The following is a 13,045-nucleotide window of genomic DNA, read 5'->3' on the forward strand; positions in this document are numbered from 1 at the left end:
TCAGCTCATTTCATCCTAGTCTTGTCTCCCTGTGCCTTCCCCATTGCACGCACAAACACACACATACACCAGAGTAAGGTCTTATTGACTTGGAATCCTTAAAGCACACTGCAAATTCTGACAAAAGCACAGGGTACTCTGACAGGCGGTGAGACATAAAAGCCACAGATTCCTTGACTCTCACCCACAACACAGTATCATTTGAAATTTTCCTAAAGAAAATCATGAAAACTAGTGTTCATTCTCATTCTCCCTAGATTTTTTTCTGGACACTTTTCTAAGTTTGCACAGATCAGAGAGAAACACAATTTATATCACTGATGTTTTCAAAGATGCTGGCACAAATATGCAGTTGGTTGCCCAGAGGAGAGAAAATAACTCAGTCTTGGCAGGAGGGTCAGCCCGAGTGCACGATCATGTAGGTGTGCAATCCATCACACTCTCCCTGGAAAAACTCTTCATTCTTGTCCAGCCTGATGTTTAAATCTGTGCTTATCAACCTCGGAGCAGGACAGTGTCGATCAGCAGCGTCCAAGGGGCTTTTTCCAAACTCTCACCAACAACAGGCTCATCTTTCAGTAACTACACACCTTTCCATGACAAGCAGCTGCTTTAAACACTATATTCTTTATAGTTCAGTTCAGTTCAGTTGCTCAGTCGTGTTCAACTCTTCACAACCCCATGGACTGCAGCACGCCAGGCTTCCATGTCCATCACCAACTCCCCTACATACATCTTATTTCCACACTTGGATTATTAGGTATCAAGGCAGAGAAAGTGGCTTACACATTGTTTTATTTCTTCCAAGATACTGGAGCAGTTCAGTCAACACTAAAGTTAAAAAATTTTTATATGTTAAAAAAATCCACACTATAAATACAATTTAAGGGCAAATGGTTAAAAAAACTAAATTTATTTGGAACAGGTCACATCTGTAGTTGAATTTTAAATTGGTTATAATTAATTGGGAAAAAATTCACTCACCTTCCTCAGGCAAAAAAATTAAAAGGGGAAATTCACAAAAATCCACAGATGGGCAATAACATTTGAAAATGTTCAATGCTCATGTGAGGAAGTCCTACAGGTGATCAAAAAGATGCAAATTTAAGCAACAATAACATGTTTCTTTACCTATTACATTGATTTTAAAATTGTTTAACTGATTATACCCTCTCCAGACGATTTTGGGGGAAATGAGTGCTCTCCTACATTTTAAGGAGAAATGTACATCATTGTGATATTGCTAAAAAAGAGAAATTGGAAACAGTATGATGGTGTGATAATAAGAAATGTAAAATGAAATACAATAAAGTCATTAAAATATCATAGAGAATATTTAATGTCATGGAAAAACATTCATGAAATATGCTAATAAAAATATAGAAATGTACAAGAACACCATAAACATATACTATTTGTGGATAAGAAAAGAAGGCAAGCATCTAAGGTTTTGATGTTTAAAATGGAAACACTTTATTACATTTGCGAATCATCAGTGAAGTCTTTCTCTGGAAAGAGGAAATAATGGAACCGTCTCTTCCATTGTTATTGTGTTAATTCGTAATGACTCTTCATATGCTACCTGGAGAAGGAAATGGCAACCCACTGCAGTACTCTTGCCTGGAAAATCCCATGGATGGAGGAGCCTGGTAGGCTACAGTCCGTGGGATCGCGAAGAGTCGAACACGACTGAGCGACTTGACTTTCTTTCTTTCTTCATATGATAATCAAAGATTTTTCCCAGGCAATGTGTGTCAGCAGACAGAAAATGTCACATACTAGAAGATCAAAACACAGGGAACCAGGTTGCCAGTCATGGCTGCCTGGCAGTAATAAAAAACGCCCTTTTAGAGACTGGTCCCAAATGTTTTAGACTTGATTTAACTATAGAAGCATCAAAAAGGGTGTTGAGTGAGAGGTCCTAGGACAGGGAAGGAATAATGTGCACAGCAGGGCAGGAAGGGGTAGAGAGAGGTCAGAGGTCTCAACTCCTATAAGAGAAAAGAGCGAGTATAGAAAAACTGGAGCAGACTGGTGACCTCTGACCCTGGAGCAGTTCTAGCAGATTCTCTGTCTTATTCTGTAGAAGTTTCATCAGACAGATGAGTCCTCAGGCAGCCAGCCTAAAACTCACAAGAGGCATTTCTGTGTTACCAAATCAGGAGATCAGACAGCATTAACCTTTCAGCAGCCAAATCCAGACTGTGTCACTTCTACCCAGTCCTGGTCCAGAATCTCAGAAGAGCTGAGAAAGTTCTCTCCATGTTATTTTAGAGTCTTACTTGCCCAGAGCCTGGAAGTATGACTGTAACTACATTTTTGAAAGCACTGACAATTTTTCCATCCCGTTCTAACATGAGAGATCTCCTGTTTTTCTCCCACCCAGTACTCCCTTTCCCCAACAAACCATAAATTCAATCTGGATTCTAACACTTATGATATCTTTCCAAGGAGCTTATAGAGAGTCTCCACATGAGAACCTGCTTGGACATTTTACATGATTAACCACTTAGTTAGCCTAGCCAGTTAATCCAAATGGCTAAATTGCAAACCAGACATGGGCGCAGCAGTTCTCAGAGTTCAGCTAGTTGGTGTCTTTGTCTGTTTATGGTGACTGCAGCCATGAAATTAAAAGACGCCTGCTCCTTGAAAGAAAAACTATGACAAACCTAGACAGTATATTAAAAAGCAGAAACATTACTTTGTTGACAAAGGTCCATATTGTCAAAGCTATGGTTTTTCCAGTAGTCAGGTATGGATGTGAGAGTTGGACCAGAAAGAAAGCTGAGCACTGAAGAACTGATACTTTTGAACTGTGGTGTTGGAGGAGACTCTTGAGAGTCCCTTGGACTGCAAGGAGATCCAACCAGTCCATCCTAAAGGAAATCAGTTCTGAATATTCATTGGAAGGACTGATGTTGAAGCTGAAACTCCAATACTTTGGTCACCTGATGCTTGGAACTGACTCATTAGAAAGACTGAAGGCAGGAGAAGGGGATGACAGTGGATGAGATGATTGGATGGCATTATCAACTCGATGGACATGAGTTTGAGCAAGCTCCAGGAGTTGGTGAAGGACAGGGAAGCCTGGCATGTGCAGTCTATGGGGTCACAAAGAGTTGAACACGACTGAGCAACTGAGCTGAACTGAACACACACAGGGAGACTTGTAAAACAAGAAAAACAGATACTGATTTCTTGAAGAGCTGGAGTCTTGAAGTCCAAGATCAAGTCCTCGGCAAATTTGGTGTCTGGTGAAGGCTCCCTTTCGTTTCACAGCCTGCTATGTCTAGCTGTGTCCTCACATGGTGAAAAGGGCAAAGGAGCTCTCTGGGGCCTCTCTCAGTGTTAATCCCATGCGTGAGGACTTCACTCATATGACCTGCTCACCTCCAAGTCCTACCTTACAATCCCATTCCAGAGGGAATGAGGACTTCAAAATGAATTCTCATTCAGACCACAAAAGGTGGTGTCCATTCACAGCCCACGACCTGAAACTAAACTTATCATCTTCTTGTTTCGTGTGCTTCTCCTGGTGATGGAAGTGGCCAGAAATTTGAAGTTAAAAACCAACCAAAAATGCCTTCTTTGATACCACTGAGGTGCATGGAAATATAAAAGGTTCAGGGTATGGAGGGACCTGATAAATGGTTTTTCTCATCATCACCATGTCACTGCCTTTCAAAGTGGCCTGGTCCAGGGGTCAGTGCCGATGGTCAGAAAGAACATACCTCCGTGGAATTACATCCACTTTCCAATCTCAACTGCTACTTCCGGCACTGCCTTCATGGAAGACCAAAAGACAGAAAGTTTAATTTCCATTTATGTCATTAATTATAATGATGGAGTACATTTAGGGGTAGAAAAAGGTAAGGAAACTTGTAGAAATGATCTGGCAATTGCAGGATGACCTGTTACAAATACTCATCAATTCCATTTACTATTTCATGACACACAAAAGTGAGAGAAAACACCCCCGAGGCCATGTGAACTAGGCAATGACTGGATTTAGTGCTGTGAGACTGTAACACTGCTTTTCTTAGCATCATTTCTCAGGATGTGAAGACCTATAAAAAGTTAATTTGTATAAATACCGTTTTCCAATTCTTCCTCTTAAACAGTACAAACATTATGGCTTATAAATGTTAACATGATTAATGAACTATTAAAAGGAGGTATACATGTCACTGCTTCCCTTTTATAGCCTCACATTTACTTCTAAAAATAAATGTAGACATGGATTACCTAGCCACATTACACTTCTCAGAAGCATGGGGAGAATGATAGAGGAAAAACCCACAAACTATAGAGGAAACTTCATTTTTGCCTAGAGAGGACTCAGCCATCATGTGAGATCAGGAGGATGGGGTTTGTTCTTTCTCCATGAGCGTCCTTTTAGTGATTTTTGATCTAAAGGTCGATGAGATGGCTCTGTATTTCCCAGTAGTCTTCCAAACAAAACCATGTGAGAGCCAAGTAACTGCTCACTATCAACTCTATCTCTGTTTCTAGGGTTTATTACCCAGCTTCTTGAAAAGATTCATGACAGACACAAAGGCAACACAAGGCAGATCCTGACTTCTCTTAGTCTGTCTTCAAAGTCCAAAAAGCAGCTACAAGAAAATTTACTTATTTACTGAAAGGAAAAGGCTCAGAGGTTTTTCTGAGTTTATACTAGACATTCTAACGGCACTCCCATTTTTTTTTATAATCCATGTAAACCATAAATGAATTCTTCTAATCCAATATTTTGTGCTAAAATCATTTATCCAGGCTCAGCAGGGGCATAAAGCCTTCAGGGCTGGAAAGTTGTTTACTATTAACTTGGGGATGCTGTTATTAAATTTGCCAGAGCTGGCGCTTCTTAGTGTTTGTATGCAAACAGACCCTCAGTTACATTTTTCTTTTCTTTTTCCCTTTTGGTCACTTCGCAAGCTCTTTAAGGACACAAGTCTTGGGTGCAGACGTCTGTGCTTCCCACAGAGCAGACCAGCAATAAATATTTTTGAGTTAACAAATTCTTGAGGAAGAAGCATTTACACAATGCACATTATTTGGGGGTAAAAATCGCAAGTACTGTCAATGAAGTATGTTCTTGCAAATTCTTCTGGGGCGAAGAAACACATACAGGGCTCTGGTGTGCCGAGACACACAATTCCTGAGGACCCCATTTTCATAGATTGTAAAATTAATCTATGTCATGTCGTGTCCAACTCTTTGTGACCCCATGGGATTCTCCAGGCCAGAATACTGGAGTGAGTAGCTGTTCCCTTTTCCAGGGGATCTTCCCAACCCTAGGATTGAACCCAGGTCTCCCACATTGCAGGCCAATTCTTTACCAGCTGAGCCACAAGAGAAGCTCATAGATTACAAACTGGCCTTTATTGTTTTAAAAAGTCTTGAATGAGTGAAGTTGCTCAGTTGTGTCTGACTCTTTGCAACCCCATGGACTATAGCCTGCCAGGTTCCTCCACCCATGGGATTTTTCAGGAAAGAATACTAGAGGGGGTTGCCATTTCCTTCTCCAAAAAATCTTACTGGGATTAAATAAGAAAATGTAAAATTTGTCTATCCTTCTTAAAAGAAGTTACTGCAACTCTAACATCAGTTGCTCAACCTATGTGCTCATGTAAGAAAATATTAAAGGAAATACATGTTTTTAAACATCTCTACAACTTACCTGGTAGACCAGATGACCCCTGAGGGTGGAGCGCCTATTAACCCAATAAGAACAGTATCTCCATGAGTCAGCCATTGTTGATGCATAAAAACACACATAGGCAGGAGATGTTCAAATGACTAAGGCCTAATGCCATTTATCCCAGAGACTTGATTTGAGTAAGTCCCTTTTAGAGTCAGAACACAAAAGGTGGTGGAAACATTGCAAGAAAGAATCGATGATGCAGTGTCTGCAAGCAGTTGTAATCAGAGGACATGGGCGTGAAAAGGAAGAGTCACAAAGTGCAGGCAGGTGACCTCAGCCAGGATACATGGACAGGCTGAAACAAAGCACAACCGATTCACTTCAGAAGAGATAAGGACAAATGGGTAGAGACTTGGAAAATGGACCTGGCTTAGCAAGTGACACAGCAGCGTGGAGAAGCCTAGATGCATAAATGTTCACCTCTTACTCAAATAAAACAAGCATCCCAGATCTTGAGCGTGCTTCTTAAAAATATGGATTTGGACACACCATCCAAATAAAGAAAAGTAAAAGAAGTTACAACAAGCAAACATTAAACATATAGGTTGGCCAGAAATTTCATTTGGGTTTTTTATTTGATCTTATGTAAAAGCCTGAACAAACTTTTTGGCCAACCCAATATATACATGTATTAAGTCACTTATAGAAAAGCAAGTGGACTCCCCTGCTCAGACAGTAAAGAATCTGCATGCAATGCAGGAAACTCGGGTTAGATCCCTGGGTCAGGAAGGTCCCCTGGAGAAGGGAATGACTACCCACTTCAGTATTCTTGACTGGAGAATTCCATGGACAGTGGAGCCTTGTGGGTTATAGTCCATGGGGTCGCAAAGAGTCAGACATGACTGAGCGACTAACACTTTCACTTTTTATAGAAAAGCAAGTGTCTTTGAGTTGAAGTTAGCAGAGAATGAAAGTGTTGTGGCAGTTGCATGAGATGGTACAGTTGTACCTGACAGACAGAATAATGTCTCTTGAGACTTTTAGGAAAACTTTTATAAAGACATCTTACTTTTTCTGTTCAGAGACGTGAAAAAGTATCTGGTAAAAACTACATGGATTTCCAACTGCAGAATTTCCTCTAGTCGCTAAAGCCAAGACCCGCTAGTGAGACATTCTTTACCAAACAATCCACATGAAATATGTTCAACTTACCAGTTCAAAGGGAAGGAAAGGGAATGTGCTTTTAACAATCAGAAATATATTTATCAGCAAATTTATAGTGCAACAAATCTCTGATGCTTAGACTCAGAGTCAAGATGTTGATAGGAATGGTGCCACTTTTATATCTAATCAGATGGCAAACCCAGCAATAGATTTAGAATCTTAAGATTTCAAAGTTGAAAGAATCTTCGAAAACATATCAGACTTTGTCAAAGTGTCTTTTGACATTTTGATCTATGCTTGCAAACTCACTAAAGTGTTAGTTGCTCAGTCATGTCCAATTCTTTGCAGCCCCATGGACTGTAGCCAACCAGGCTTCTCTGTCCATGGGCTTCTCCAGGCAAGAATACCAGAGTGGGTAGCCGTTTCCTTCTCCAGGGGATCTGCCCAACCCAGGGATAGAACCCAGGTCTCCCACATTGCAGGTGGATTCTTTACTGCCTGAGCCACCAGGGAAGCCACAAACTCAGTAAATCAAGTAGTAAATCACCATCTAGAAAGGGAGGGAGATGGGACTCCACCTGTGTGAAACTCAGTTTGTATGATGGAAACGAAGCAACATAGAAACAGGAACCACCAACAAGTGTGATATCTCTGGAAATGAAGCTAATGAGAAGTCGCTTCCTACAACTGCATTTGTTGAGGTTTTCCTTCTCCTCAGATCCCATCATACTTTTCAGATTCTTTTGGTTAAGGTTTTCTACAACTGATGGACATCAGGGGGCTCCATATCCTCAAATCAAATTTCTTTTGAGCTATGTGACTGTTTCTTTCAATGAGCTTAGACACCAGGGAGGAAAAGACAGTGAACTGGAAACACTGAAGAAGCCAGGGGCTGCTGCTGCTGCTAAGTCACGTCAGTCATGTCCGACTCTGTGCCATCCCACATGCGGCAGCCCACCGGGCTCCTCTGTCCCTGGGATTCTCCAGGCAAGAATACTGGAGTGGGTTGCCATTTCCTTCTCCAAGAAGCCAGGGGACTAAAATGGCAAACCAAGATGCCAGCCAAGAACAACAAAGCATCGAAAACAAATGTGGTGGTAATGTCTCTGCTAGGTAAGTAACCAGAAGAAATGAAAATTGATCCCCATGCAAGTACCATACATGCATATTTGTGCAGCACTTTTCAAAAAAGCCAAAAGGTGAGAACAGCTCAAGTGTTCATCAAAGAATGAATGCACAAACAAATTGTGGTGTACGGCAGGGGCGCACAGTCCCCGGGGCCATGTACCTATTGTGGTGTATGGCAGGGGCGCACAGCCCCCGGACCGTGTACCTATATTGGTGTACGGCAGGTGCACACAGCCCCCGGGCCGTGTACCTATATTGGTGTACGGCAGGGGTGCACAGCCCCCGGGCCATGTACTATACTGGTCCGTGACTGTTAGGAACCAAGCCGCACATAAGGAGGTGAGTGGCGGGCAACTAAGCAAAGCTTCACATTTTTTTTTTATAACCGCTCCCCATCACTCTCCCATCATCCCCAGTGGGTGATGGGACCATCAAGTTGCAGGAAAACAAGTTCAGGGCTCCTAGTGATTCTGCACAATGGTGCATTGTATAATTATTTCGTTGTATATCACAATCCAATCCCTGGTAACTCAGCGGTAAAGAATTTGCCTTCACTTCAGGAGACCACCTGCAACATAGGAGACACGGGTTCAATCCTTGGGTTGAGAGGATCCCCTGGAGAAGGAAATGGCAACCCACTCCAGTATTCTTGCCTGGACAATTTCATGGGCAGAGGAGCCTGGCGGGCTACATTTCAGGGCATCACAAAAGAGTTGCACATGACTTAGTAACTAAAAAACAACAAGGGAATGGAGGAAAAGTAAAGTGGATATATACCTAAAAATGAGAAGCATGGGGAAAGATGGAATGAACCACAAACTGCAGGTAACAAGGCAGAGGCAAGTCAGAGGAATCAGTATCTGTCTGCCCCCTGCCCAAGCCCTCCCATGGTTCTCCCTGCCCAACCTCCTGTGTCCACAGTGACCATGTCCCTCTTTGCTGTACAGATGCTCTCACGGGCCTCTCACCTCAGCTCTTCCTCCTGGGGGTCTCCTCATCCCACTCTAGTTCACAAACAGATGCCCTGGGAACCCTCACTGGTTTCCCCTGGGCAAACCTAGCGTCTCTTTCCAAAGTCTGCTCCAAGTTCTGTAGGATCTGAGATGGAGGCACTTTTCTTTTGCAGGAAAGAACATAAAGTTTAAAATGAAAATCAAGAATGAGAGGAAAATGTATTTAGCATGAGAAAAGCAATCATAGTAGATTATGTACCTACAAAGCCTGACAAAGGCCACAAATATGACACTCCTTCCATAATAGTGATTGCCTCACATACCTCTACACTGCTTTTCTCCCCTCTAGTTTTCAGCTCCTTGCTCTGATCTTTGAAAGACAATTTTTAAATTTTACTTTATTGAAGTACAGTTGATTTACAATGTCATGTTAATTTCTGCCGACAGCAAAGTAATACAGTTATATATGAAAAAACATGTCATATTCTTTTCATTATGGTTCATCAGAGGATATTGAATATGGTTCCCTGTGCTGTACAGTAGGATCTTGTTGTTTATCCAGTTTATATACTACAGTTTGCATCTGCTAATCCTAAACTCCCAGTCCATGCCTCCACCACCTCCCCCACGCAACCACAAGCCTGTTCGCTATGAAAAGACATTTTTTCTATCTTCTATTTTCTATACAGAGAATAGGAAGATCCAATATCTTTTCTCTAACATAGTTGATGGTAGTTTGGTTTAAGCTGTAGATTGTTTGCAAACATTTCTTTCATTCTCAGAGATCTGTGTTGGGAATGTTCTATAAAATTCTAAGATTGCTATCAAGCCTGGGGAAACCTCTCTCAAGTTTTTCTGTAACCAGACCTTCTGCTTACAATACAACAGTCTGATAACCTGAAGAACATTCCACAGACCAGCTTCCGGCTCTGTCCATTTAAACCACTTTTCGCTCCCATTACTCACACTGTTCTGGTGCCAGGAGCTGGGAGATATGTTTAAATTGTGATATGGGCTCTGATTGTGAAGCTTTACGTCACAGGGTGGGTGAGTCATAGCCGTGGGTGATAGAAGTGTTTTTGGAAGCCATTCCCGCATGAAGAGGGCTAAGAATAACCCAACTATAACCACACAAAAACATCTCATGAAACCCAGACAAAATGTATCCCAAACTCAACTGTCCCTTAGCCAGTTCCAAAAATGCCTTTGGCCGCTTCCATGCCATCTAATAAAATGAGGAATAAGGCAGAGAGGAGGCCACTGGGGAAGAAAAGTTATTTTAACTGGCCCCTTTAAAGTAGCTTGCGTGCTCAATCGCTTCAGTCGTGTCCGACTCTGCAACCCTATGGACTGTAGCCTGCTATGCCCCTCTGTCCATGGGATCTCCAGGCAAGGATACTGGAGTGGGTTGTCATTTCCTCCTCCAAGGAATCTTCCCGACCCAGGGATAGAACACGTGTCTCATGTCTCCTGTATTGACAGGCAGATATTTTACCACTAGTGCCACCTGGGAAGCCCCTTAAAATAGCCTATTTCTGCAAATTTTATAAAAATCTATGACCACAGGAACACTTTGTTAGGGTCGCATGTAAATGACAGACTCTGAAACTTGAACTTTCTTAGCTTCAAGATAGCCTGACATCCTATCATGGCCCAATCACATTAAAATTATAATCACTTAGGTCTCTATCTGTTCCCTCACTGCATGACAGAGGTATGACTCCTTAGAGCAGGAACCTATCATATTGGTGTCTCCAGTGTCTATTCAGGTTGCAGAGCAGCTAACCAATAAATAGAAATTGAATGAACAAATGAATGAGTGTGTTCCTTCCAAAAGACCAAGGCGGTGGAAACCAGGGGTCAGAGAAGCCCCCTGCTGGCCACCAGGGGGTGCTGTTGGGTGGTGCTGGGTGGCAGGTGGATTGGGTGGGGTAGAGGTGGGCAGAGACAGGATATGGAACTGGCAGTTCTTCTAAAAGATGCTTGAAAACAAATTTGAGCAGTTCTGGAGACACAAGAAAGGCAAGAGGGGCCTCGTGCCATTAAGACAAGTGAGTCAAGATGTGGACACTGAGAAAGAAAAGCCACCTCTGCTTTGGGGGATTGCTGACTTGCGAACGGCCTCCATTTCCAACTTGTTTCTGACCTGAGCCTTTGATGACGGCTAAAGTTGGTAGTGTTCTGGAAGCACCACGCCCAGGTCTGCTCCTTGTATTTATAGAGCTTTTAGCACAAAGACATGTTCATCAAAGCACTTTAAGAGCCGGGCACACCCTGTAACACACACACACACACACACACACACACACACACACACACACACACACACGAGCTCCAGACCTGCAGGGGCCAACGGAAAGCTTCGGAGCACACTCCCCAGCCACCACAAGAAGCCCAGTCTGAACCTGGCAGGAAGAACAGCACCAGGAGGAGCCAGCAGAGCCCTGGTGAAGGGCCTGACCTGTTGTCGTGGAAGAAAACCTGTATGTGACGTCCCTGCCCACGATCCAGGCCCAGAGCCTGTATACAGTCCTTACACACTGTATCTCACTGACTCCCAGCTTTATCCCCATGGGAAACAGAAGAAACTGATGCTGAGGGAAGCAAGCTCACTGGCCTCAGGACAAAAAAAAAAGGACAGAGCCAAAGCCAAGGGCCAAAGGTAAGCCCATGTAATCGCAACAGCTGGGACCTTAGCTACCCTCCTCATACATGATCCAAATCTATCAGATATGCTGACGTGGATCCGGGATGACTTGATTCTGAGGCCAGCACGAGTGCCTCGGCATAACTCACATGGACCCTAGAGAGGAGGGTCATCTAAGCCCATGTTTTAGTCAATACCCCTTGAGTCCCCAGGAGTCCCATTCCAGTTGGGGGGCATGTTGTCACAGCCTCCCATGGTGTGAAAGACTGTGATTACCTTGGCACCACTTGCCCCCAACTTGAAACTCCCCCTCCACCGAGAAGCTAAGACATATCATTTCCAAAGGGCCAGCCCAACAGAACAGCACTGACCCCTCGTTACAAAGGTCTGGAGCATAGAAAGCGTTGGGTGTGGGGGACCTTGCTGTTATACCTCCTGTCATTGTCTCTTTATCTGGAGCACAAGGATACTCCACAGTGGGGCCTCTGTGGGACCACAGCAGTCTCCAGTAGTGTCAGTTCCCAAGAAAATTCAACTCTCCACGGAGACCTCAGACATTTCCCTCCAATAATGTCTGCTGAAAGTCCTCCCTTTAGAAAGAGGACAGGCTTAAGTCTCTGCTCTGCCTCCTATCAACTGTCTGAGTCTGGGCAAGTTTCCCAACTTCCTTGTCTGTAGAGTGAAGCTTGTACTCCTTACCTCGCAGGTCGTGATGGGAATGTGTGAAACGGAGGACAAAGAATATGGAAATATTAATTCCATCAGATGATAAAATAAGACTGATGATAATGTTATGTAACAACTATTTCCACTACCATTGGCAACACTTGCCTCTCCTGGGTAGGTTCTTAGTCCTGAATCAATGGTTACATCACTATTGAGCATCTAATGTGAGTGGCTCCGCCCCAAGGACTTACAGAGCACCGTCAAAGACATAGGACCGGTTAGTGTTAAGACTGTACCAATCTGTGGAAGGAAGACTGAAAATGGGGGAGCGTAGCTGGGCATCTAACAGTGGTGTTGAACCAGGATAAACTGAGTCAAGTTAGAGAAAGAGGGAGAGGTTGGAAAGTGTGCAGTGACTTCTGGTCTGATGAACTCTTTCACAAGAAGATGAGGACTTTGGTTCCTTCAGAGGGAAACATGACAGTAAGTGTTCATAAAGTGTTGATCTCCACTGATTCGCAGAATTTGCCAATCTCTATGGTGTCTATGCTCCCCTCATAGCTGGTTTCAAGCTACTCGTACAACTGAGAGCAAACCTGGGGAGGAACGCTGAATGGTCATCCATTGCATGGCGTTTCCACTGGACAATCACTGCAGACAAGAGCAACCTCAAAGGCGTGGATAATAGAGAAAAGCAGCAAAGGCAGGAAGTGATGACTTTTAGATATGTATTATCTTGGTTTCTATAATTTAATAGAAATTTTATGTTATCTAATTTTTCCAGCTTTACTGACATAGAACATTGTGTACATTTAAGATGTATGATATGATAACTTGATACAC

This window comes from Bos taurus, chromosome 13, assembly GCF_002263795.3.
Source record: "Bos taurus isolate L1 Dominette 01449 registration number 42190680 breed Hereford chromosome 13, ARS-UCD2.0, whole genome shotgun sequence".
In the NCBI taxonomy this organism is placed as follows: Eukaryota; Metazoa; Chordata; class Mammalia; order Artiodactyla; family Bovidae; genus Bos; species Bos taurus.